At 40.8% G+C, this 26029-nt stretch overlaps 1 pseudogene across 1 annotated transcript; it reads left to right on the plus strand.

Annotated features, from left to right (window-relative positions):
• Positions 1 to 7726: 7726 nt before the first annotated feature.
• On the plus strand, positions 7727 to 15330 carry LOC129543797 (elongation factor 1-alpha 1 pseudogene; annotated as a pseudogene). The gene is made up of 4 exons (XR_016036045.1): positions 7727 to 10619; positions 11021 to 11145; positions 11268 to 11331; positions 12290 to 15330. The product of XR_016036045.1 is annotated as an elongation factor 1-alpha 1 pseudogene (transcript).
• Positions 15331 to 26029: the final 10699 nt, after the last annotated feature.

Below are 26029 nucleotides of genomic sequence, written 5' to 3' on the forward strand. Positions count from 1 at the left end.
GCGGTGAAGCGAAGTGAAGTGTAGTCACTCAGTTGTGTCCAACTCTTTGCAACTCCATGGACTGTAGCCTACCAGGTTCCTCCGTCCATGGGATTTTCCAGGCAAGAATACTGGAATGGGTTGCCATTTCCTTCAGTTATATATACTTTTTGTTTTTAATTTTCTTTTCCATTATATTTTATCATTGAATATAGTTCTCTGTGCTGTACAGTAGGACCTTGTTTATCCATTCTATATATTAAGCTTACGTCTACTAACCCCAACCTCTCACTCAGCCCCTCCCCTAATCCCTTTCCCCTTGGCAACCATAAATCTGTTTTCTGTGTCCATGAATCTGTTTTGTAGATAGGTTTGTTCATATCATATTTTAGATTCCACCTGTAAGTGGTTCAGTTCAGTTCAGTTCAGTCGCTCAGTCGTGTCCAACTCTCCGCGACCCCATGAATCACAGCACGCCAGGCCTCCCTGTCCATCACCAACTCCCGGAGTACACTCAAACTCATGTCCACAGAGTCGGTGATGCCACCCAGCCATCTCATTCTCTGTCGTCCCTGTAAGTGGTAGCATATGGTATTTTGTCTTTCTTTTTCTGACCTACTTCAGTTAGTGTAATTGAAGTACATCTCTGCGTCCATGTTGCTGCAGATGGCATTATTTCATTCTTTATGACTGAGGAGTATTCCATTGTATATATGTATCACATCTTTATCAATTCATCTGTCAGTGGATATTTAGTTTCTATATCTTGGCTATTGTGAGTAGTGCTGCTATGAATATAAGGCGTGCAGGTATCTTTTTGAATTAGAGTTTTGTCTGATATATGCCCAGGAGTGGGATTGCTGGATCATACAGTAATTCTACTTTTAGTTTTCTGAGGACCCTCAACACATTTTTCTATAGTGGTTGTACCAACTTACATTCCCACCAACAGTGTAGGAGGGTTCCTTTTTCTCCACATCTTCTTTTACATGTTATGTGTAGAGTTTTTAATGATGACCATTCTGACTGGTGCAAGGTGGTACCTCATTGTAATTCTGATTTGCATTTCTCCAGTAATTAGCAATGTTGAGCATCTTGTCATGTACCTATTGGCCATTTGTATTTTTCCTTTGGAGAAATGTCTAGGTCTTCTGTCCATTTTTTGATTGAATTGTTTGTGGGTTTTTGTTGTTGAATTGTATAAGCTGTTGGTGTATTTTGAAAGTTAACCCCTTACTGGTTACATCGTTTTTATTTCTGTTGCCTTGGGAGACTGACTTAAGAAAACATTGGTACGATTTATGTCAGAGAATGTTTTGCCTATGATCTCTTCTGGGTGTTTAATGGTGTTGTGTCTTACGTTTAAGTCTTTAAGCCATTTTGAGTTTACTTTTGTGTATAGTAAGAGGGTGTGTTCTAACTTCATCAATTTACATGTGGGTCTCCAACTTTCCTGACACCACTTGCTGAAGAGACTTTTTCCCCTTGTGTATTCTTGCCTCCTTTGTCGAAGATTAATTGACCGTAGGTGTGTGTGTTTATTTCTGGGCTCTCCCAGTTCTGTTCCATTGAGCCTCACATGTCTGTTTTTTGTGCAGATACCACTCTGTTTTAATTTACTGTAGTATTGTCTGAAGTTGAGAAGTTTATGCCTCCTGCTTGCTGCTTTTTCTTCAAGATCGCTTTGGCAATTCTGGGTCTTTTATGGCTTCATATAGATTTTAGCATTATTTGTTTTAGTTCTGTGAAAAATGTCATGGGTAATTTGATAACGATTGCATTAAATTTGTAGATTGATTTGGGTAGTATGGCCATTTTAATAATGTTAATTCTTCCAATCCAAGAGTATGGGCTATCTTTCCATTTCTTTGAGTCATCTTCAGTTTCCTTTATTAATTAATGTTTTGTAGTTGTCAGTGTAGAAGTCTTTCACCTCCTTGGTCAGGTTTAGTCCTAAGTATTTTATTTTTTGGAGTGTGATTTTTGAAAGGTATTGTTTTTTTTCTTACATCACCTTGGTGATATTTCGTTGGTAGTGTAAAGAAATGCAACCTATTTCTGTGTGTTAATCTTGTATCCTACCTTGCTGAATTCATTTGTAAGTTCTGGTAATTTTCTATGGCGTCATTAGGGCGTTCTATGTATAGAATCATGCCGGGCTTCCCTGGTGGTCACAATGCCAAGGACACCAGTTCGATACCTGGTCCGGGAAGATCCCTGGGTGCCTTGGAGCAACTAAGCTTGTGCGCCACTACTACTGGGCCTGCGCTCTTGAGCCCATGCTCTGCAACAAGAGAAGCCACCACCACTGAAGAGTAACCTCTCTTTGCCACAACTAGAGAAAGCCCACATGCAGCAACAACAACCCAGTGCGGCCAAAAATAGATCAATAAATCAATGTAAAAAAAAATCATGTCATCTGCCTATAATCATCCAGTCATAGGGTCACATGTTTTAAAATCATCTGGTAATGTGGTTACATGTTTTGAAATCAGAAGGTACAAAAGGACCTAGGGTGAAAAGCCCATCACCTTTGTCCCCCAGTGACACTTCTTGCACAGAGGTGATGAGTGGTGCTGGTTCCTTGTATGTTCTTCCAGAGATGTTCTCTGTCTATACAAGCAAAAACATACATGTAGGCCTTCTTTACCTTTTTTTCTACAAATGGTAACAAACTGCACACTGCTTTGTACCTTGCTGGTCTCAATTACATCTTGATGATTGGTCCATGTCAGAACGTATGCAATCTTCTCTTTCTGTGTTACAGCTGCCTATTACTCTGTTATGTGTTTGCACCATAAATTTGTTTTTCCAGTTTTTCTCTTTTTAAATCTAAATTTTTTTAAACCCTTTACACGTTCTTCATACAGCTTTCAAAGTCCTATTAAATATATCTCAGAATATATACTTTCAACTAAAACAAACAAAAAATAATGGCAACAAAAATGACATAGACTCCATCAAGTGGTGTATGAAGAATGAAAAAAAGGAAATCTGGAAGTTCACCTAGTGGGAGTTCTTTATTAAAATCAAGGAGTTGCAATCTTTTTTAAAAAGAATTTATGGATATAGCTATTTCTAAATGTTAGTAACGGTCTAGTAAATCTGGTTCCATAGTAATCTGACTACTTCCATCTGCAGTTTCAATAATCTACATTGAAATAAGAACAGAATCTATTAGACTCCCAATTCCACCAAACCCTACAGTACAAAACTTCAGTAAAACCAAGGCAGAGTATCCAAGGTAAAATCAGTCTGCTCCCAACCAACCAAGAAAACTATATCACTTGGTATGAATAGCCATTTACATTTTGACAAGATCCAGGCTTGAGAAAATCAACTTCATTTCTAGTAAGATTTGTGTCATTGCCACTTAAATCCTTATAATTTATGTTGCATGGTATATAATTGTGTTGGGTGACTATAAGTGAGCTGTATAGTTAAAACTATAGTTAACTGGTTCTTGCATAGTCAAGTGGTTACCGTGCTGGAGAATTCCATGGACAGAGGTACAGTCCAGGGGTTCACAAAGAGTTGGACATGATAGTGACTAACACTTCCACTTTTTTTTTTACCATGTTGGGGACAAGTAGCTTCCCTCTTTTTACTCAGTTTTAAAACAGTGCTGCAGGGAACACCCTTATACATCACTGGAGGAAAGATCCTCAAAGGAGACACATTTCAACTCAAGAGCCTAAAGGCTGTATGTAGAGACTGATCTCACAGAATGATCCTTCTCTTCCTTGGCTGTTGGACACGGTGACACCTCTCCTTCCAAAACACATGTTTCAAGGGTGCACACAAGTTCAGAAAGTGAGTTCTTAAAAAAAGACTTAAAACGGGTGTGAATCCCAGCCCTGCTATTTGTAACTGTGTGACCTTGGGCAAGTTACTCAACCTCTCTGAGCCTCAGTTTCTTCATATCTAAAATACCCTGATCTGTTATTGTGAGGTCTAAATATTCCAATTATTGCACTGCTCAGAAACAAATGCTCCATTATTAAAGGACACAAACCAAAAATTAACCCAAATTTTGCATTGTTTCTCTCACCCACAATATGTTCTTTTCCTGAAGCGATATCTGATATGAAACACCATCTCCATTTTGCTTGCCTAGGAAGATATGTGGTAACTTTTCTGCCTTGCAGCACCAAACCACAGTATAGCTGAACCCCACCACTGTGCATTCTGGCTCTAATTAAAGGCATGTTCTCTGCAACAGGGCTCTGAGAAACTGGGTAAAGAGGGTTTGTTTCAGATTCTGGCTTTATTAAACAGATGAATGCAGCCAGCAAGCTCTGTGAAGCTCTTTGCAGTGAGTGGCAGGTGTCCTGTATCCATCTGATTATGTTAACCTAGAAAGGGCTCACTCTACCTCTAGGCAGTCTTCATGCCAGCAATCAGAATCTGCCAGGGCGGGGGACTCTGCCCTTTGTGGGTTGGATAGCTGGATACCTGTCATCTGATTTTCTGATTGGAAACTGCTGTTTTTATAGAAGGACCTAAATCCCCTCGTTATCTCCAGCCCTTCTCTCTCACTACTTTCTGCTCTGTGAACAACCATCCAAGCAGTCACCACAGCTCCAAGAGCGCCTGGGATGGGCACCTTTCTCCAACTGCCTGTTTGGCTTTTTACAGCCTGACTCTGTGTAGAATCTCCTCACTTACTATCTGAAGATAAATCAGGCGTGCCCTAGGTTTGTCTGTCTCAACAACTCATTCCCCTAGGCTTCTAAAAAAAAAGTCTACAATTAATCTATTTGACATAGAAATTTAAAGGAAGGAATGTCTTAACTTGAACTGTGGTCCTAACCTAAGAAGAATCTAAGATGGTTAAAATCCTAGTATCACTGTCTCTTACTCAGAAAAGCAGTCTTGTCTCTTACTCAGAAAAGCAGATCAGGGCCTGATCTGAGCAGAATGCTGCCGCTGGTAACCGGAGGCCAAGTGCTTGTTCTTCTGAATACCAGAAAACTTCCCAGCTGGTCAACTCTTAACTGTTTCCATCAATTGGGGTTGAAGCAGTAGGAGCTCCCGAGGAGAAGATGGGACCTTGTGTTGATGAAAAGTAACTGTCTTGTTTATCTGATTCTTTCATTTTAGATGAGCCTATGAATCCTGCACAATAAATACACAGATGCTGGAAGTCCTTTGTCTGCAGCATCCCCAAACAGTGTGCCCACCAGGGGTTACCCAAGCTCATCAATTTAATCTCCAAGCAGTATTTTCAGCTTGTTGCTTTACCAGAGTCTAATCTGGATCCCCAGGTCAAGTCCAATTTCCAGACCCACTCTCCCTGCTGTCCATCTTCCCCAGGACCTGTGAATACTCAAATCTCAAGTGGCTTCTCAGTCGTCTAGTCGCTTCTTGAATTCTGGATGTCTCCAATTCAATTCGGCAATTGTTGTTGGATGCCCATTTTTTTACTAGGTCCTGCTCTAGGGGTTTATGCCCCAAACAAAAGAAAAAAAGCCATTGTAAACTACATTCTAGTAAAGAGTCAAAAGATCAAAAGCTTCCCAAGATTTCATCAGATCCTCTGGAAGTGGTTTAGCAGTGCTGCCTACCTAAAAGCCAGCATAGTGGGTGTGCCTTCATCCACACATTTCCAGAGATGGGGATTTGGATAAGGGGGTCCTGTGGAGGTGAAGAGGGGTTGAAGTGATGGAGTTACCACAGGATCAAAGAACAGTATCTGAAAGAGAGAGCTGGGAGTTGGAGAACTGATGTGTGGATTTAGTATTCAAAGGCTGGAATAGTTCTACAACCAACCAATGATGTTCTTATCTCAAAATAAAATGATGGGGCTTTGCTTCATGAGCACTCTCCTTCATGAAAGTAACCTCATTTGTTTTAATTATACATGTGTGTTAGTCACTCAGTCGTGTCCAACTCTTTGTGACTCCATGGACTGTAGCCCACCAGGCTCCTCTGTCCATGGAATTTCCCAGGCAAGAATACAGGAGTGGTTTGCCATCCCTTCTCCAGGGAATCTTCCCCACCCAGGGATTGTACCTGGATCTCTCACATTGCAGGCAGGTTCTTAACTATCTGAGCCACCAGGGAAGCCCCCTTAATTATATAGATCATATGTATTTTATTAATATTATTGTTTTATTTGTACAATAAATTTATTTAAATAATAAAATTACAATTTATTATATATTTCTATGTTATATGTTGATACATTGTTCTTATGGATATATTTTTATAGATATATTCACTTGAAGATAGCATATTTTTAAATAATATATAAGAGCTTCATTTTTGAGGATGTATTTTTACTTATCACCCACTTTCTTTTCCACCTTAATCTCCAGCTGCAACAGTCGAAACAAATTAAGCATTAAGATGCTGTTACAAAAATCTTTGGTTCCTGTCCTTTTCTTGCATCTATCTCACCTACATTTGTCTTTTTTGACTATTCATCACCCAGACTACTTTCATATTAATAACTAATTCCGTTCCTTATGAAGCAAAGCCCACTTCCCCACAAAGAAGCTGAAAGTACTTGCTTTCCCAGAACTCCTTGTGGCTAGAGCTACATACATAACAAGGATGCCTTAATTTGGCTCACTCAACCTGTGAACTGGGAATGGGATTTTAAGATGCTGGGACCAGCAGAATCATGTACTGTGAGAGAGGTGGCTGATAAGTCATTTCTAGAAGCAGTCATGACAGTGGCGCTTGCAGGATGGTCCCTGGTCAAGGGTATCTGCCACATAAGCTCTGGTGTGTGTGCCCAGGTGCTGGGGGCAGTAGTGACTATAGACCCACCAAACTGGTTCTGTAGTACAATTTTGGGTGTTACTACTAGCCGTGTAGCTGCTAAACCTCTTTCTGATGTATCCTTTTAATCCTTTCAATATATTCTTTTTCTAATTACTGTACCCAGAAGTCATTTCTGTTGTGTACTCCTGAGTCAGAAGACTGACACAGCCTGTCCAGCCTTGCCTTAGTCCTGTGAGCTGGACTGTATTCTTCTAAAACATTTTCTTTTGGTTTGAGTTGGCTGCATCAGGTTCTACTACTTGTGTAGGTGGCAGATGTGATGGGGAAGAGTCTGAGCTTCAAGTCTACCTTTTACTTGCTCTGTGACTGTTAGCCAGTTACCCAGCTTCTGTGGGTCTCAGTTGTTCAATTGCTTAGTCGTGTCTGACTCTGCGACTCCATGGACTGCAGCATGCCAGGCCTCCCTGTCCATCACCAACTCCCGGATCCTGCTCAGACTGATGCCCATTGAGTTGGTGATGCTATCTAACCATCTCATCCTCTGCTGCCCCCTTCTCCTCTTGCATTCAATCTTTACCAGCATCAGGATCTTTTCAAATGAGTCCGCTCTTTGCATCAGGTGGCCAAAGTACTGGAGCTTCACCTTCAGCATCTGTCCTTCCAGTGAATATTCGGGGTTGATTTCCTGATCTTGTTGGCCAAGGGACTCCCAAGAGTCTTCTCCAACACCACAGTTCTAAAGCATCAATTCTTCAGCATTCAGCCTTCTCTGTGGTCCAACTCTCACATCCATATATGACCACTGGAAAAACCATAGCAATGACTATGATGTCTTTGCTATGTGATGTCTCTGCTTTTTAATACACTAAGTTTGTCATAGCTTTTCTTACAAGGAGCAAGCATCTTTTAATTTCACGGCTGCAAGTGCCATGCAGTGATTTTGGAGCCCAAGAAAATAAGGTCTGTAACTGTTTCCATTGTTTCCCTATCTCTTTGCCATGAAGTGATGGGACTGGATGCCATGATCTTAGTTTTTTGAATGCTGAGTTTTAAGCCAGCTTTTTCACTCTCCAGTTTCACCTTCATCAAGAGGCTCTTTAGTGCCTCTTCACTTTCTGCCATAAGGGAGGTGTCATCTGTATATCTGAGGTTGCTGATATTTCTCCCAGCAATCTTGATTCCAGGCTGTGCTTCTTCCAGCCCAGCATTTCCCATGATGTACTCTGCATAGAAGTTAAATAAACAGGGTGACGATATACAGCCTTGACGTACTCCTTTCCGAATTTGCAACCAGTCCGTTGTTCCCTGTCCAATTCTAACTGTTGCTTCCTGACCTGCATACAGGTTTCTCAGGAGGCAGGTAAGGTGGTCTGATATTCCCATCTCTTTAAGAATTTTCCACAGTTTGTTGTGATCCACACAGTTAAAGGCTTAGCATAGTCAATGAAGCGGAAGTCTCAGTTACTAGCTCTAAAAGATAAGAGGGCATTTCCTTCTGACCTGCTCTGGTTATAGGATTTGGGTGACCCGTCCCTCAAAGGTCTGTGCTGAGTATGAGGGACAGCTTGAACTGCTCATTGTTGATACCACACCTCCCCCCTGCCCGTGGAAGGTTCTCTCTCTCTGTCTTTTCTTTTAAATTTTATCTTGGCTGTGCTGGGTCTCTGTTGTGGGGCACAGGCTTTCTCTAGTTGCAGCATGCAGTCTCTAGCGTGATCAGGCTCAGGAATTGTGGGTCATGGGCCTAGTTTCCCCCTGGCATGTGGGATTTTAATTCCCTGACCAGGGATCGACCCCCATGTCCCCGACATTGAAAGGTGGATTCTTAACCACTAGACCACCAGGGAGGTCCCTGGAAGCTTCTATTTTAAGTTCATAACATTCTAAAGCAAATAGATTTATCACCTCTTCTCTTCCATTCGTCGTCTTCCCTTCAAAAACACTGGGTGAGACTGGGACAGTGGACATTCTGGAAGTTAAAGGAGATGAGAGACTAAGGGGAATGGAAGGAACTTCCTAAAAGCTCAGGGAGGAGAGACAGATGTGTCCTTAACATTATCCTCTTGCAAATGGCTTCTTACAAGGAGCTTCCTCAGCCAACATACTTTGCAACTTAAATGCCAGGTCCTGGGACAGAGTGCACCGTGCTCAGCCCTTCCTCTTCTCTTCTCAAAATCTTTCGATAAGCTTTCTAAATAAGTGCCTAGTCTTTGCTCTTTTCTGTTCTAATCCATGCCCCATACCTCATCCCAAGGTGGCTTTCTAAAGTATACATGAGGTCATATAATGGCCCCGTGTGTCTCCTTGAGTCATCGGCAAATGAATTACATTTTCCAAGCCTCAGTTTTCTCATCTATAAAATGAGGATGGTAATACCTATGTCATGGGGGTTGTTGTGAAGACTAAATGAAATGGTAAGTATGTAGCCTGGAGCGTAGTGCCTGGAACACAGCAAGAGTTCCTGCATTAGCTATTGCTATTACTACCGTTATTGCCCAGGGTACACAGCTATCTGGTCCAATGTCGTGAGCGCTTGCCAGGGAGTCAGACACAGCTGGCTCTGTCTTTACTATTCATATGAGCTTAGGCAGGTCAGGTTACCTCTCCTCATTTCCTTTCCATGAAATGAGGATAATAAAAATCCTTCCATTCAGGGTTTCTGTGAGGGTGAAATGAGATAGTATATGCATTTCAGAATTAGGTTAGGTTAATAGAGGGCCCTAAACAAGCCATTACCCCTACCCCCATGAAAGCTGAAGAGAGGCTCAGTTGTTTCTAAGGACTCAAGTTCTTCCTATCTCTGTCCTTCACCATCCTTGGGGTTTGCCTAGTAGCCCATGACAGCAAAAGTTTTAAGACTTCCTGGAATTTCCACCCAACAACTTCTAACTACACATCATTGGCCAGCATGTAGTATGAAGTCACATCTAGCTGCAAGGGAAACGAGCATTAAAGTTTTTCAGCTGGACGAATTGCCACTCAGAATGAAATAGGGTTCAAGTCATTCTGCCAACAACTATATGAATGAGCTTGGAGATAGATCTTCCAGCCCAGTCAAGCCTTCAGATGGCCAACAGCTTGACTTCAACCTCATGAGAAACCAGTATTACTGAGCTAAGCTGCCCCTAGACGCCTTACCCTCAGAAATGGTGTGAGATTGTGTTGTTTTAAGCTACTAAACATTGGGGCAATTTGTTATGCAGCAATCAATAACTAATACAGTAGGCAACAAGCCTCAGAATATTAGATTAGCTTTGTCACCAATAGAAACCATAGCCGTTTTAATATATTTAAATTGCTGAAAATATTTAAAAATATTATTTCTACTCATCCTTCCTTCAGAATTACAGTATTATTAGATTTACTATTAGATAATACACAGTTTCCTTTAGGATTGAATAAATCCTGGATTCATTCATTCATTGGATTCATTCAATCCTAAAGGGAATCAACCTTGAATATTTACGGAAGGACTGATGCTGAAGCTTTAGCTCCAATACTTTGGCCACCTGATGCGAACAGCTGGCTCATTGGAAAAATACCCTAATGCTGGAAAAGACTGAGGGCAGGAGGAAAAGAGGGCAACAGAGGATGAGATGGTTGGATGGCATCACCTACTCAACGGACATGAGTTTGAACAAATTCCAGGAGATAGTAAAGGACATGGAAGTCTGGCATGCTGCAGTTTATGGGGTCAGAAAGAGTTGGACACAACTTAGTGACTGAACAACAAAAACAATACATGGTTACGGTCTTGCATTTTTGTGTTTTGTAGTTGGCCAGCTACTGGGGAACTCTGAACCTAGGGATCAATGTGTTTCTCACACTGATAACTCTGATATCTTTGTTCCTTTTGAGGAACTTCTATCAAAAATTATTTGTTGATCAAACAAGATCAAACAGAGGAGGTAAGTTGTTTCCATTGTTGGTTCAGGTTTTGCAAACCAGACAGTCCAAATGAGAATTCTTAACACTCCATAAGGCAGCTTGACCTTTGGTAATGTGAGCAAGTATGCAGTCAAGAAGTGTGGCCTAGTTGTTTTCAAACCTGTCTAATTGTTGAGGTAACTGTTACTGGATATTATTTAAGATGATTTAGTATTGTTAACACCATATGGGCCATGTATAGAGTTACACATTCTGCAAGTAGCAGAGGTGCTTTTATTTTACACTGTAAGCTCTCTTTGTACAGTGTCTATGTTTTGAAGTAAAGGTATAAACAAACACATGGTATTTGTATAGGCTATATTTACGTATTAATTTTCCTTAGAAAATACTGAGAGGTCTTTTGTTTATTTGTTTGGCCTAGCTGTGTGGCTTGTGGGATCTTAGTTCTCTGACCGTGGATCAAACCAGTGCCCCCTGTAGTGGAAGCTCAGAGTCCTAACCACTGGACTACCAAGGAATTTCCCTGAGCATTTAAGAAAACTGGAGGTAAGATGTTCAGGTATAGCCAAGTGAAGAGATTGGCATCTCATTTACCCCAAAAGAAAATGGGACAAAAGCAATAGTTGACATAAAGAAAAAATGACAAAACACCCATTTCATTTCCCCAGAAACCAAACAAAATCATACAACAATCTGAGAAGCATTTATGTTTGAAAAACTGCTGAACTTCAGGTAAGAATAGTGGAAATCTGTGATTTTCTGGCCTGAGGCTGCTCCGTCACTGTCTCCCTCAGTTATCTGATGGCTCTACCATCCTAAGGTTGTAGTCTTGGTTGGGGCAAGCTTCCAGGATGAAGCTGCATGCGTGCACAGAGATAAGAGAGGCCCCAGTCAGCTACACACTCCTGGCCAACCCTGAGGTTTTGTGTATGTGCAGAGGAAATACAAAAGGGCCTAACAATAAGTAAAAGCTGGATAAGAGTGAAAACGGTGGCCTAAGCTATGAATACACTCCCCTGCATCCACAGATCTGTCAGTAGGGTACAGAAGATTGTTTAGTGGCTTGAGGTGGTTGGACACAAGCTCTGTTTAATCAGTGGCTAGTCACTCAGTTATGAAGTACATGAGGCAAGTACTTCAGGAAGACAGAAATAAAAATTAAAAAATGACAGAAGTCGTAGCTGTTTTCTGCTGGAGAGACAGATTTCATGGATTTAGCCCAGACAAGTTACTAATCAGAGAAACAATAAACAGATAAACAAATAGAAATAACAGTAACCTGCAGGGGGTAATTAGAATTCAGACTTGCTACAAGATATTATCTAAAATGTCCAATTTACAACAACAAATTATAAGACACACAAAGAAATAGAAATGCCTGACCCATACTTGGAAAAAAACAGTTAATATAAATTGACTCTGAGTGACTATTGATACTGAACTTAGCAGACAAAGACTTCAAAGAGGCTGTTATAAGGATGTTCAAAGAACTAAAGGAAATTGTATTTAAAGAATTCAAAGAAATTATGATCACAATGAATCAACAATAGAGATTCTCAATAAGGAGATAGAAATAATAAGAACCCAAGGATATTCTGGGGTTGAAGAATACAGTAACAGCCCAAAATAATCTATAAAACAATGCAGTCCCTATCCAAATGCCAACAACATTCATTTTCTTTTTTTGCAGAAACAGAAAAATCCATCCTAAAATTCATATGGAATATCTAGCAATCAAAACGGTGTGGTGCTGGCATAAAGACAGACATATCAACCAATGGAATCAAATAGAGCAGGGTGTCTAACATTTTTGACGTGAGGGACGAGTTTCATAAAAAACGCTTTTTCCGTGGAATGAGGGGGGATATGGTTCCGGCGGTAATGTGAACTATGGGGGGTGGCAGATGAAGCTTTGTTCACTCGCCTGCCACTCATCTCCTGCTGTGTGGTCCTGTTCCTAACAGACTTCGGATCAGTACCGGTCTGTGGCCCAGGGATTGGGGACCCCTGCAATAGACAGCCCAGAAATAAACCCATATGGTCAAGTGACTTTAAAAGAAAAAAAAAAATTTTAATTGTTGGCTGCATTGCACAGCATGTGGGATCTTAATTTCCTGACCAGGGTTTGAACCTCTGTCCTCTAAAGTGGAAGCATGGAGTCTTAACCATTGGATCGCCAGGGAAATCTCCATGGTCAAATGATTGTAAATGATTTTTGACAAAGATGCAAGGACCTCAATGGGAAAAGGACAGTCTTCTCAACAAGTGGTGTTGGAAGGCTTCCCTGGTGGTCCAGTGATTAAGAATCTACTGTGCAATGCAAGGGACACCAGTTTGATCCCTGGTCCAGGAAGATCCCACATGCCATGGGGCAACTAAGCCTGTGTGCCACAACTACTGAAGCCCATGCAGCTAGAGTCCATGCTCCACTGAGAGAAGCCACTGCAATGAGAAGCCAACACATGTACCTAGAGAGTAGCCCCCGCTTGCCACAACTAGTGAAAGCCCATGTGCAGCAACAAAGACTCACCACAGCCAAAATATAAAAATAAATAAATAAATCTTAAAAAAATACCGAGCCGTGTTGGCAAAACTGAATATCCATATCCAAGAAAAGGAGGTTGGACCTTTACATCACCTACAACAATGGACTCAAAATGGATTCAAGACCTAAGTGTAAGAGCGAAACTATAAAACTCTTAAAATATTACAATATAGGAAAGAATCTTCATGCATTATACCTGGCAATAATTATTTGGATATGATGTCAAAAATATAGGCAACAAAATAAAAAATAGATAAATTGGACTTCATCACAATTAAAATCTTTAGCTTTTTCACAATGGGTTTGCTGCCAGGACACAGGTGTCGTGAAAACCGCTGTTAAACGTAAGCAAAAATGGGAAAGGAAAAGATCCATATCAACATCATTGTCATTGGGCATGTAGATTCAGGAAAGTCTACCATGACTGGCCATCTGATCCACAAATGTGGCGGGATCGACAAGAGAACAGTTGAAAAGTTCAAGAAGGAGACTGCCGAGATGGGAAAGCGCTCCTTCAAATATGCCTGGGTCTTGGACAAACTGAAAGCTGAACACGAGTGTGGTATCACCATTGATATCTCCCTGTGGAAATTTGAGACCAGCAAGTACTATGTTACCATCATTGATGCCCCAGGACACAGAGACTTCATCAAAAATACAGGCACATCCCAGGCTGACTGTGCTGTCCTGATTGTTGCTGCTGGTGGTGGTGAATTTGAATGGGCAGACCGTGAGCATGCCCTTCTGGCTTACACTCTGGGTGTGAAACAATTGTTGGAGTTAACAAAATGGATTCCATGGAGCCACCCTACAGCTGGAAGAGATACAATGAAATTGTTAAGGAAGTCAGCACCTACATTAAGAAAATTGGCTACAACCCCAACACAGTAGCATTTGTGCCAATTTCTGGCTGGAATGGTGACAACGTGCTGGAGCCAAGTGCTAACATGCCATGGTTCAAGGGATGGAAAGTCACCCGAAAGGACAGCAGTGCCAGTGAAACCACCCTGCTTGAAGCTCTGGATTGCATCCTGCCACCAACTCACCCAAATGACAAACCCTTGCGTTTGCCCCTCCAGAATGTCTATAAAATCAGTGGTATTGGTACTGTCCCTGTGGGTCGTGTGGAGACTGGTGTTCTCAAACCTGGCATGGTGGTCACCTTTGCTCCAGTCAATGTGGCAACTGAAGTGAAGTCTGGAGAAATGCACCACGAAGCACTGAGTGAAGCCCTTCCTGGGGACAATGGAGGCTTCAATGTCAAGAACGTGTTTGTCAAAGATGTTCGTTGTGGCAATGTGGCTGGTGACAGCAAAAATGATCCACCAATGGAAGCAGCTGGCTTCACAGCTCAGGTGATTATTTTGAACCATCCAGGCCAAATCAGTGCTGGATATGCACCTGTGCTGGATTGTCACACAGCTCACATTGCTTGCAGGTTTGCTGAGTTGAACGAGAAGATTGATCATTGCTCTGGGAGAAAGCTGGAAGATGGCCCTAAATTCTTGAAATCTGGTGATGCAGCCATCGTTGATATGGTTCCTGGCAAGTTCATGTGTGTCGAGAGCTTCTCTATCCTCCCCTGGGCTATTTTGCTGTGCGTGATATGAGACAGACAGTTGCTGTGGGTGTCATCAAAGAGGTGGACAAGAAGGCAGCTGGGGCTGGCAAGGTCACCAAGTCTGCCCAGAAAGCTCAGAAGGCTAAATGAATATTATCCCCAATACCTGCCACCCAAGTCTTAATCAGCGGTGGAAGAACATTCTGGAAACTCTTTGTCTCAATTGGCCATTTAAGTTTAATACTAAAAGACTGGTTAATGATAACAATGCATTGTAAAACCTTCAGAAGGAAAGGAGAATGTTTTTGTGGACCATATGTTTTGTGTGTGGCAGTTTAAGTTATTAGTTTTTAAAATCAGTACTTTTTAATGAAAACAACTTGACCAAATATCTGTTACAAAATTTGAGACCCATTAAAAAAAGTTTAATGAAAAACCTGTGTCTTCTTTGGGTCAGCATTGTAACTCCCTATAGTACTACTTTGGTAAGAGTTGCTCATAATCTATTTCTGGTGAAACAATTTTTGATTTATAGGTTTGTATCTCTAGGGTGGAGCTTCAGGTATGTTAACCTTGTTTTGAGAACTCATCCGTTTTAATCACATCTTAAGCATTGGTGTAACACTTTCTAGGTTAGGACAGATGAGCAAAGAGTAACTATGTTTTATATGTAAGCTAGTTTCTAAGGTCAGATTCTATAGTATAAAAGCTCCCCTTGCATATAAAACTTTGTATGGTTACATAAATAATGAGTAAATGTATGTCATTTAGTTTCCCAGTTATAAGGATGTGCATTCACATTTATAATGTTCAGTTCAGTCACTCAGTCATGTCCAACTCTTTGTGACCCCATGAACCACAGCACGCCAGGCCTCCCTGTCCATCACCAGCTCCCAGAGTCCACCCAAACCCATGTCCATTGAGTCGGTGATGCCATCCAACCATCTCATCATCTGTCATCCCCTTCTCCTCCTGCCCTCAATCTTTCCCAGCATCAGGGTCTTTTCAGATGAGTCAGCTCTCTGCATCAGGTGGCCAAAGTACTGCAGTTTCAGCTTTAGCATCAGTCCCTCCAATGAACACCCAGGACTCATCTCCTTTAGGATGGACTGGTTGGATCTCCTTGCAGTCCAAGGGACTCTCAAGAGTCTTCTCCAACGCCACAGTTCAAAAGCATCAATTCCGCAGCAATCAGCTTTCTTTATAGTCCAACTCCCACATCCATACATGAACACTGGTAAAACCATAGCTTTGACTAGACGGACCTTTGTTGGCAAAGTAATGTCTCTGCTTTTTAATATGCTATCTAGGTTGGTCATAACTTTCCTTCCAAGGAGCAAGCGTCTTTTAATTTCATGGCTGCAGTCACCATCCGCAGTGATTTTGGAGCCCAGAAAAATAAAGTCAGCCACTGTTTCCACTGTTTCCCCATCTATTTGCCATGAAGTGACAGGACTGGATGCCCAATATTAAGTAGATAATATTAAGTAGTAGTATTATGTAGTTAATAATATTAAGTAGTTAATATAAAATGTAAGGCTTAAACAGTATTGAGTACTGCGCTGCTAGAGTTAATTGTATACAGATTCTAGGAAAAATAAAAGATGCTGGAGGCTAAAAAAAAAAGAAAAACTTTAATTCATCAAAGGATTACATCAACAGAGTTAAAAGGTGGCCTGTGGAATGAGAGAAAATATTTGCAAATCATATATCTAATAAAGAATTAATATCTGGAATATAAAAAGAGCTCCTATAATTCAGTAAAACCCCCAAAGATGCAACTGCAAAATGGGCAAAGGACTTGAATAGGCATTTCTCTAAAGAAGATATGTAAATGACTCATAAGAACATGAAAAGATGTTCAACATCACTAATCATTTTGAGTTGCTTAGTCATGTCCGACTCTTTGTTAGCCCATGCACTGTAGCCCACCAGGCTCCTCTGTCCATGGAATTCTCCAGGCAAGAATGCTGGAGTGGATAGCCATTCCCTTCTCCAAGGGATCTTCCCGACCAAGGGATCAAACTTGAAACTCCTGCATTGCAGGTAGATTCTTTTACTGTTTGAGCCACCAGAGAAGCCCCAGTCATTAGGAAAATGCAAATAAAAACCATAATGAGATTACAGTGTCACTTCATTATCACTCCCATTGAGACAGATATGAAAAAAAAAAAAAAAACGAACCACTAAAAATCCCCAGAAAATAGCAAGTGTTGGTGGAGATGTGGAGAAATTGCAACCGTTGTGCATTGCTAGTGGGGATGCAAAATGGTGCAGTTGCTATGGAAAATAGTATGGCATTTTCTAAAAATATCAAGCATAGAAAGCATATGATCCAGTAATTCCATTTCTGGGTATATACCCAAGGGAATTGAAAGCAGGGACACAAGCAGATACTTGTATACCCATTTTCAAAGAAGTCTATTCATGATAACCAAAAGGTGGAAGCAATGTAAGCACCCACTGATGGATTAATGAATAACCAAAATGTGATATATATGTGTATGTATATATGTATATAATGGAATATTATGCAACCTTCAGTTCAGTTCAGTTCAGTCGCTCAGTCGTGTCCGACTCTTTACGACCCCATGAATCACAGCACGCCAGGCCTCCCTGTCCACCACCAACTCCCAGAGTTCACTCAAACTCATGTCCATCGAGTCAGTGATGCCATTCAGCCATCTCATTCTCTGTCATCCCCGTCTCCTCCCACCCCCAATCCCTCCCAGCATCAGAGTCTTTTCCAGTGAGTCAACTCGTCACATGAGGTGGCCAAAGTATTGGAGTTTCAGCTTTAGCATCAGTCCTTCCAATGAACACCCAGGATTGATCTCCTTTAGAATGGACCGGTTGGATCTCCTTGCAGTCCAAGGAACTCTCAAGAGTCTTCTCCAGCACCACAGTTCAAAAGCATCAATTCTTCGGCGATCAGCTTAATTCACAGTCCAACTTAAAGAAGGAAATTCTGACACATGCTCCAACATGGATGAACTTTGAAGACATTATGCTAAGCAAAGAGAATGAGTCACAAGAGGACAAATATTGTATGATTCCACTTATATGCAAATTTAGCATAGGCAAATTCATACAGATAGAAATATGGTGGTTTCCAAGGACTAAGGGGAGAGGAGGAACAAGGAGTTATTGTTTAATGGTAACAATTTTGGGAAGATGAAAATGTTCTAGAGGTGAATAGTGATGAAGGCTGCACAACAATATGAATGTACTTAATGCCACTGAATTATATACCTTTAGAAATGTTAAATTAATATGTAATGTATGTGTTACCACAAAAACTATCACAACTAAATGAAAAATTCATTAGAGGGGCTTAGCAGCAGATTCTAGATGGCAGGAAAAAGAATCATTGAACTCAAATATAAATTCATAGAAATTACCCAGTCTGAAGATTTTGTTTTAACTGAAAACAAAGACTGGTGGTCAAAGACGCATGGGACAACATCCTACAGACATTAGACATACAATGTATATCTAATGGTTGTATCCAAAGGGGAGTTGAGAGAATAAAGGGCAGAACTTTTTTAAAAATAATGGTCATAAAATTCCCAAATCTGATGAAAACATGAATCTATATATCCGAGAATGCAACAAACCTTAAGTAAGATTAATACAAAGAGATCCACTCCTAGACACATCCTAATCTAGGGTTCAAAGACAAAGAGAAAATCTGAAAGTAGCAAGAGAAAAATGACTCCACATATAGGGAGCATTAATTAATACAACTGTTGGCTGAATCTCATCCAAAACAAGGGAGAAGACAGTGGGTTGATGTATTCAGGGTGCTGAATGAAGAATTCTATATCCAGCAAAACTGTCCTTCAAAAATGAAACCAAAATAAAGACAATACTAGGTAAAAACAGGAAACATTGCTATGCTCGCTTATAAGATAGACTAAAGGAAATAATTTAGACTGAAAGGAAATGACACCAGAAAATGACCCACATCCATAGCTAAAAATGAGGAGCACCAGAAATTGTATATCCATAGGTTAATATGAAAGACTGTATTTTTCCTTCTTTTCTTAACTATCCTTAAAACCACAAGATTATAACACTGTATTACTATGTGATATAGATGATAAAGACTTTGTGAGTAAACTGTGAATGATATAAAAAATAAGAACCAGTATTTCTAGGAAGGGACAGAAAACCATTCAACACAGTGCGTGACAATTATAGTTTCACAACTACTAAAGCCCTCATGCCCTAGCGCCTGTGCTCCTCAACAAGAATTGTTGTTCACTTGGTCATGTCCGACGTTTGCTACCCCGTGGACGGCAGCATGCCAGGTTTCCCTGTCCTTCATCATCTTCCGGAGTTGAAACCACCATAATGAGAAGCCAGCACACTGCAACTAGAGAAAGCCTGTACACAGCAATGAACACCCAGCCAAAAATAAATATTTAATTTTAAAAAAGGGGGTGCAGCCAAGAAACTACCCTAGTCAAGATTAAAGGACCAGAGAGGCTTATCAAGATTAGGAAATGACTACCTGAGATTGTTGCTGTTCAGTCGCTCAGTCTTGTTCTTCTCTGTGGCCCCATGGACTGCAGCACACCAGCTTCCCTGTCCTTCACCATCTCCCTGAGCTTGCTCAAACTCATGTCCATTGAGTCAGTGATACCATCCAACCATCTCATCCTCTGTCATCCCCTTCTCCTCCTGCCTTCAGTCTTTCCCAGCATCAGGATCTTTTCCAATGAGTCAGCTCTTCACATCAGGTGGCCAAAGTATTGGAGCTTCAGCTTCAGCATCAGTCCTTCCAATGAATATTCAGGGTTGATTTCCTTTAGGACTGACTGGTTTGATCTCCATGCAGTCCAAAGGACTCTCTTAAAGGGACCAGAGAAACTGAGGAAATGGCCACCTAAGATTAAACTGTAAACCCTGCTCACACCCTAATCTTGTCAGAGACTCCACCTCTGAACCACTGTTATAAAAAAAAAACTTCATCACATCCTCTGGGGTTGAGACATAGCAGAAGCCTCCCTTCCCAGGCAAAGTAATAAAGTTATCCTTTTCTACTTCATCTAAAACTCTGGGATTTGATTCAGGACCAGTGATAGACCAAACTTTCGGTAACAAAACCCTCCGACACAAGCAAGTAGGTCTGGTTCAGTCTCCTGTGGGGTCACTGCTCCTTTCCCCTGGGTCTTGGTGTACACAAGAGTTTGTGTGTACCCTCCAGGAGTGGAGTCTCTGTTTCCCCCAGTCCTGTGGAAGTCTTGTAATCAAATTCCACTGACCTTCAAAGTCACATTCTCTGGGGATTCCTACTCCTCCTTCTGTGCCTTCTCCTTTGTTTTTGCAAGTGTGGTATCTCTTTTGGTGGGCTCCAGTGTCTCCCTGCTGACGGTTGGTCAGCAGTTAGTCATGATTTCAGCACTCTCATGGGAAGAGGTGGGTACGTGTCCTACTCTGCCCTCTTGAACCAATCTCTCAATTTTTGAGCTGCTACTGCTATAATCTGCGTCTGAGGATTAAAAGTCATTAAAGGGGATGAAACCAGATAAAGTATAAAACTTGCCATCTTCTACAACTTACTATACATATTTCTTAAATATCATTTTACTTAACAAACAAATTACTTGTTTATCAATAGGTTCATAAAAGCAATTTAGTTAAAAACCATACAAAAATTCTTTCAAAAATACTACTTGGAGCATTAAAATAAATAACAGTAGTAATGTATCATGATCTAATGCTATTATAACCACAAACATATATACATGCATACATTAGGGAGAAGAAAAACTTCTTACAATAGAATGCTGACCATTAAAGTCAGAAAGAATGATGGCGTTAGAAGGCTACCATTTAGTAGATTACACAGTGAAAATTTATTTGAGCAGGAGTCATCCTCAAAAGCTAAAGCTAGTTGGTAAAGGTTTGATGAGGAACAGAACATGCAGATAGTTTCAAAATACTTGTTAATGGAAAATGAAGAAATAGTAATGTCATGGTAGAGAAACTTAGACCCCCTTAAACAGCTGAATAGGTGGTCAACGTTACTGTCACTAGAAATGGTACAGATAGACATCATGCCCCTCCCCTGCCGTAAGAGGGACACAGTGTCATTTCTATACTATCCTTGTCAAGGGTACATGATTCCAATTTAATCATGAGGAAACATTAGATTACAATTTGGGGGCGTTTCACGAAACAGCTTTTTAAAAATGTCAAGGTTATAAACTAGAAACTTTTAGAAACTGTTCCTGATTAAAGAGAACTAAAGAGACATTACATAATTTGATGTGTGATACTGGGTTGGTCTCTGGACCAGAAAAATTTCCAGCTTATTGAGATGTCATTGACAAATTAAATTTCAGCTATTTAAAATGTGCAATGTGATGATTAATGTGTGAATGAGTCGCCCTCCCCATGAAGTTAACACATCTATCCCCTCTTATATTTACCCCCTTTTTTTTTTGGTGAGAAAATTTAAGTTTTACTCTTTTGGCAGATTACAATTATACAATATAATATTATCAACTATAGTCACCATGTTATACATTAAATCCCCAGACCTTATTCATCTTAAAAATGGCAGTTTGTGTATACTTTTACCAACCTATTCTTATAACCCCCACCCCACACCTCCCAGCCCCTGGCAATCACTTTTCTACTCTCTGTTTCCATGAGATTGACCACCCCCCAACCCCCAGATTCCTGATATAAGTAATACCATATAGTATTTCACTTTCTCTATCTGGCTTGTTTCACTTAGCATGAGGCCCTCTAGTTATGCCTATGTTGCTGCAAATGGGATTTCTTTATCCCGTTATGTAAGTAAATACCACATTTTCTCTCTTTTTTTAACTTTTTGATTTGGAATATAGCTGATTAGCAATGTTGTGATAGTTTCAGGTAGACAGCAAAGGGACTCAACCATACATATATATGTATCCATTCTCCCCCAAACTCCCCTCCCATCCAGGCTGTCACATAACTTTGAACAAAGTTTCATGTTCTATACAGTTGGTCCTTGTTGGTTATCCATTTTAAATATAACAGTATGTACATGTCCATCCCAAACTCCCTAACTATCCCCTCCCCCTAGCAATGATAAGTTTGTTCTCTAATATACCACATTTTTTTATTCATTTATCCAAAAAAATTATTTACTACAAAGCACATTATGGGACAATTGGTGAAATAGAAATAAGATCTTCTGGAGATTAAAATATCATATCAGTGTTAACTTCCTGATTTTTATAATTATACTATGGTTAAGAAAGAGACTATCCTTATTCTTGTGGCTTAAACACTTAAGTATTTAGGGACCAAGAGGTATCATGCCCATATAATTTACTTCAAATGGCTCATAAAAACAATGTGTTTTTACTGCTTTTCAATTGTTCAGTCACTAAGTCCTAACTGTCCCACCCCATGGATTGCTGCATGCCAGGCTTCCCTGTCCCTTACTACCTCCCGGAGTTTGCCCAAGTTCATGTCCATTGACTACAGTGATGCCATCCAACCATCTCATCCTCTGTAACCCTCTTCACCTTTTGCCGTCAGTCTGTCTCAGCATCAGGGTCTTTTCCAGTCAGTTGGCTCTTTGCATCAGTGGCCATCGTGTTGGAACTTTAGTTTCTGTATCAGTCCTTCCAGTGAATAGTCAGGGTTGATTTCCTTTAGGATTGACTGGTTTGATTTCCTTGCAGTCCAAGGGACTGTCACATCTTCTCTAGCACCACAGTTCGAAAGCATCAGTTCTGCACTCAACCTTCCTTACAGTCCAACTCTCACATCTGTACATGACTACTGGAAAAACCATAGCTTTGACTATAGGGACTTTTTTGGCAAAGTGGTGTCTCTTCTTTTTAATACGCTGTCTAGGTTTGGCATACCTTTCCTTTCAAGGAGCAAACGTCTTTTAATTTCATGGCTGCAGACACCATCAGCAGTGATTTTGGAGCCCAAGAAAATAAAATCTGCCACTGCTTCTACTTTTTTCCCTTATATTTGCCATAAAGTGATGGGACCAGATGCCATGATCTTAGTTTTTTTACTGTTGAGTTTCAAGCCAGCTATTTTTCACAAAGCCAGTTTAAAATGAAATGTCAAGGAAAAGTAATTGATGATGACAGCCTTGTATTATATTGTTTTACTTGGGTTATCCAATGTGTTAGAACACAAATGGTGTGTGTGCATGTGTAAAAATGAATGTGAACTGAAGTGTAATGAGCAAAATTGAAAGAGCATCTTACATTTTCCCAGCCTAAAAGGGCATCTAAGTAAGATGTGGCTCTCAATGTCACCAGCTTCCTCTTTTTGTATCCTGTACTCCATGAACAGTATCAAAGGGCAAAATGATAGGATACTGAATGAGGAATTCCCCAGGTTGGTAGGTGCCCAGTATGCTACTGGAGATCAGTGGAGAAATAACTCTAGAAGGAATGAAGGGATGGAGCAAAAGAAAGGTTGGGGGTGGAAGGAGAAGGGGATGACAGAGAATGAGATGGCTGGATGGCATCACCGACTCTGTGGACATGAGTTTGAGTGAACTCCGGGAGTTGGTGATGGACAGGGAGGCCTGGCGTGCTGTGATTCATGGAGTCACGGAGAGTCAGACACGACTGAGCGACTGAACTGAACTGAACTCATACTGATGTCGTCAAGGAAGAGTTCTTATCTTGTGAGTCCTTTTGGAAACTACAAAGGCTATGAACATTTTGAAAAGAGTAAACATATTGTTTACCAAATAAAACTTTTCGGAAGAAAACTTTATATTCTGCACAGATGGAGCCCCTGAGATGCTTGGTAAAGCATCTCATTTTACTACTTTCATAAGAAAGGAAACTCTTCACACCACTCATTGTCTTTCTACTTAAGGCAAGTACTGACAACAAATATTCTTCTAACAGCCCTGAAAAAGAGGTTGTGTCAATAGCCACAAATGCTATCAACTTTATCAGAGGCAGATCTTTGAGTCAAATGCATTTGAATTTTTTTTGTAAAGATATGAGAGCAAAATATAAATTCCTTCTGTACCACATGGAAGTTTGCTGGTTTTCATAAAGATATGCCTTCAAGCACATTTTCAAACTAAGGGCAGAAGTTTTACTTGAACAGAAAGTTTAAAAACAAAGAAGAAAAAGCAAATCCACTCTTGGGACATTATGAGAGTTTTGTTTTTCATGTATGGCTTACCTGACATATACTTCTGATCATGTGAATGAGTTAAACCTTTCAATTCAATGCTATGAGGTCAATGTTATAAACGCTTCTTAAAAATTTTAAAAACATTTTCAGTTAAGTGATTAATATGGAAGAAACTGGAAGATATGCTTTTCTAAGACAGAGTTGTAATATAAAATTCTGTCAAATTTCTTTGAAAAGAGAAATCTGCAAATTTCTGGAATACTTTAGAAGTCTTTCAAAAGTTATTTCTATCTTATGGCTTCTAAGTTGAACCACAGATATGCAGTCCATTTCTTTCTTAAATAAACTGAATCAAAGATGTTAAGATGTTGATCTAACCAAAGATGAATTCATTAATCTTAGAACAAAAAACTACAATTGAAGTTTTAACTCAAACATACTGGAAGAATTCTAATATTCCTTGAAAAAGCATTATTCTTGCCTTGATTCAAAAAATTGTTGAAGGCTTAATTCCATTTGCAAAAATAAATCTTTTAAAAAATATTTAATTTCATTTATTTGGGTGCACCAGGTCTTAGTTGGGAAATGCAGAACTTTGGTCTTCATTGCATCATGCAGGAGTTTTAGTTGCAGTTTGTAAAGTCTTAGTTGCAGCTTGTGGGACCTATTTCCCTGACCAGGAATGGAACTCAGGCCTCTTGCATTGGGAGCATGGAGTCTTAGCCACTGGACCACCAGGGAAGTCCTTTCCCTTTTTTTTTTTTTTAATCTTTGGCCAGTTATCTCATTTTTTTCCCCCACACTTGACCTGTTCTAGAACCCTCCCCAACATGCATGCACAACTTTTTGTTAAGATGGATTCCACTACAGAAATATGTAGGGGGTTTGTCCACATTTAATATGGGGTGGCGCCTCCTCCCTTTTGAACCCCTAAGGAGCCTTCCTGCACTTATGCAGACAGGGAAGTCTTCCTTGGTCTCAGGAGTGGTCATTTTATCTTATTTCAGCACAGCTCAGCTTCTGTCCTTGGAGTGTCTGGGGAAAGCAAAGCTTCGATTTTACTCCAGTGTAAAAACACTAGCTTTCCAGTCCAGGGGCCCATCCATCTCCTACCTCAGTGCCATTCACTGGAAAACGAGCAGGCTTATGGGAGAACGGTAAGGTCAGACTTGAATTTATGGGTGTGAAGTCTTTGCAGGAAAAAGCCCATTCTGACTCCATGTTGGAGGTGTTTCTTAGACTTGCTTTTCATTGCTTTTGTTATTATAATCATTTGTAAGCCCTGCCTCAGAGAATCCTGCTCCTCTGCCTGACTGTTAAAGCGCCTCTGTTCAGAGCCCTGTCCACCTGTAGATGGGAATATTTAAGATATTAACACATCCCCTGCCTGAGGCTTGCTATTCTAGGAGATCTTTGCAAGATCAATGGCCTTTTTACTTTGTTTCCTCGCCTCCCCCCATCGCGGATCTATTAAAAAAAACCTGGCAAGATAGTTATTTTGAGATATTAGTCTGCCAGCTTCTCAGTCAAATAGCTCTCCGAATGAAGTTGCATTCCTTGCCTCAAGCCCTGGTCTCCGGGTCATTGGCCTGTCCCAGGGCGAGCAGAGCAAGCTTGGACTCCAGTAACAAGGTGACACCGAGGACGCTCAGCAAACTTCTGGCCCCATTGGTCTGAAGATCAGAAGAGTAGTTTGGCATGGGAAGCCATCTGTGTCCATACAGTAAGAGGCCATAGACATCTCTCCTTCTTTCTTCCGGACCTTACTTCAATATCTGTAGAGGTTGCACTGTTTTTCTATGTTGGGGATAACAGCAGTGAACAACAAGGTGTGTGTGCCTTCAAACCATTTTACCCTTTACTTCTCTAAACTTGTTCTTAATCTGTAAAATTAAGACAATAATGAGACTGAGAGAGGAGTTGATGTGATGCCACTTGGCCTTTTCTGTCTTTCACATTTGTTTCTCGTCCTCTAGAGCCAGAAGACAGGCGACCAGGTTACTCTCGCTTTTATAGTCCTTCCTTGTCGGGTCTTCTGCGCAGGCGCCCTGCCCCCGGGGCAGGGTGGGGGTGGGGCGGGCCCGAAGCCGAGCAGGTCTTCCCCGGGGCCAGGGCCCGCGAGGGGTGGAGGGAAGCGGGCTGCCCTGACGTCATCAGGCTGCGCGGCCCGCAGGGCGGGACCCGAGCGCGAC

This window comes from Moschus berezovskii, chromosome 23, assembly GCF_049115385.1.
Source record: "Moschus berezovskii isolate FMDL1 chromosome 23, NW_MosBer_1.0, whole genome shotgun sequence".
In the NCBI taxonomy this organism is placed as follows: domain Eukaryota; kingdom Metazoa; phylum Chordata; class Mammalia; order Artiodactyla; family Moschidae; genus Moschus; species Moschus berezovskii.